This window comes from Vigna unguiculata, chromosome 8 (genome assembly GCF_004118075.2).
Source record: "Vigna unguiculata cultivar IT97K-499-35 chromosome 8, ASM411807v1, whole genome shotgun sequence".
NCBI lineage: Eukaryota > Viridiplantae > Streptophyta > Magnoliopsida > Fabales > Fabaceae > Vigna > Vigna unguiculata.
Window position 1 is genome coordinate 30,744,582 of NC_040286.1, and position 2,683 is coordinate 30,747,264.

Below are 2,683 nucleotides of genomic sequence, written 5' to 3' on the forward strand. Positions count from 1 at the left end.
TGTTAAAATAATTGTTTTGAATTTATACATCAAATCACTACACCTAAATATTCAAATTATTTTATTTTTTACAAGTGTAAAAAATTTCATGTATAAAAAATTACAAAGGTTAAAATGAAGAAAATAAAATAATTTAAGTATTTAGGTGTAGTGATTTGATGTATAAATTCAAAACAATTATTTTAACATGTTTATATAAATTATAATTAAGCTTATTTACTAATTTGGTCTCAAATAGGAAAGGACGAAATTGGATCATTTTAAAAAATTTGGGTACTAAATTGAACCAAAAATTTAAACTGGGGTACTAAATTGAAAATAACTATTACACTGTCACGTGTCATGCTTGTAAGCTGCCACGTGGCACGATAATAAACTGACACGTGGCAGTTTTTATAAATTTTTCGAAAAAAAAAATTAATTTTTTGGAAAAAAAATTAATTTAAAAAAAAATAAAAAAAAAATAAAAATTTCATGGCTTGACACGTGTCCTGTACGGACACGGTGTTAACTCCAACTTAACGGAGAGGACCAAATTGAACCTTTTTAAGAAAATTGGGGTACCAAATTGAACATTCCTAAAGTTCGGGTACCACATTGAACTTTCCGAAAAAGTTTGGGTACCAAATGTGTATTTATACCTTTTGGTAAAGTAAGTGATAAATTCAGAGAGAAACAATAAAAAATAAGTTCATTCATGCCTTGGGAAAAATGGATAGGGTGAAATAGTTTTGTATAAGATTTGTGATGTAGTAATTGTAGTATAAAACCGTTGAAATTAAATATTAGTCAAAGTATTTGAATTAGTGATTGGAATATTCAAAGAAAAGAAGCACGTGGTATTTATTTCTTCATTTATTTGTCGCAGTGATGAAATTGATAAAACAAGAGAGTCAAATACAGTCTCTCCATTGAAATTTATTTAATATGCTCATAAAACTAAGAAAAATGTCCCTTAAAATCAACCAATTATAATTGAAAACACTTAAATGCTTTAAAAATTTGTTTAGTTTATAGTTTGCCTTGTGGACGAAGTTTTTTTTCTTTCTTTTTTTAATTTCTTTAAAGCAAGTGAGTATATAAGTTTTTAATATATTGAATTGAATACGACCTTCTCTTTAATATAATTTTAAATAAATTAATATAAACATCGACAACTGTATCACATTTAATGATTTGTTATTAAGTATGAATATGAAAAGTATTGCACTACATATATGATGGAGAATATATTTGATTTTTTTCCATAATTACTTTTAATAAACAAAATAACAAAAAATTGAAAGGTTTATGTATAAATAAATTATGATTAGTTTATGTTAGGAATGGTGATACTCATGTGAGGGGAGGTCCTACCGTCACTGTGAACAAAATAGTTATTTATTAAAATAAACACTGTTAAGTCTTGAGATTTTTTATTTATATAAGTTTATTTCCTTAAAGTAAATTGAAATTATTAATATAAAATAATAAAGTCTATATCAGTTAACATATTCAACGGTCATTTTGTAAACTTACTTTCGTATTTTAGTTAAAGTGTTTAATAAATTCGTAGCGTTTATACGAATAACTTATTTTTCGTTAGTTAAAATTGTATCTATTGAGACTAATTTTAATAATGTATTATAAATTAAGATTAAAATTAAACAATGTTTATATATATATATATATATATATATATATATATATATATATATATATATATATATATATGAAATCAACAAATTTTGATTTAGTTCTTATAAAATATTTATTTTTTTATCATCTTTTTGAAATACTATTTTTAAACCTTCTAAAATGGTCTTTGAAAACATTATTCTAAAACAATCAAATATCTTCATTTAGATAAATCAGCTTCAATTTAATGTGTTGAACATGTATTACAAAGTTGTGGTAGAGCTTTATTTTTAAGTAGATTTAGGCCTATAAACTCAATTCATGTTCGATTGACCTGCTTTAAAAAATCTATTTTCTTTAATTGTTGGTCAAATTCATTAAAGAATTTTTGAAAAATAAAACTATTTTTCTTTAAAATCATATGAAATGTGTATTTAGTTGAAAAGAAGTTTGAACACAAAAATGTAATTTTAATTAATGGTCCCCAATTGAGATCATAGACTATGATAGAGAAATGAAATAAAAAATAAATAAAAAAAAAAAACTGTTATACTCTCTTCAGTGTTCCAAAGCATTGGATTCAATCGTGGATTCCTGTGAAAACAAAGTCAACATGTTTTTTAAACAAAATCAGTTCGCATCTTCTACCAAAATTTGTCGTATAATTTGTTCGTTTGTTGAACATTGAAAACAGAATAACAGAGGGTACAATCAGAGCTTCAAACTCAGTCGCGCTTATAAATAACATGGGATAAACTATAATTTCTAAAAACAATTATTTCAGTTGTATTTTCTATTTTCGAAAGCTCCATTTTAGTCTTATTTTTATTTGATTAAATCTATCATTCCGTGTCTTTTACACTAGCAATATTAAATTTACCTACTAACAAACGTTCATGACCACATATTTCACAGTTTATTAAAGCTTACAAAATTAATTAAATTAATATAATAATTTAATTTTATCAATCAACCTAACAAGAATAATATAAGATTAACACAAAATATAATTTAGAAACTCCAAATACCAAAAAAAAATCACAACTACAGAGAATAATTACTATGT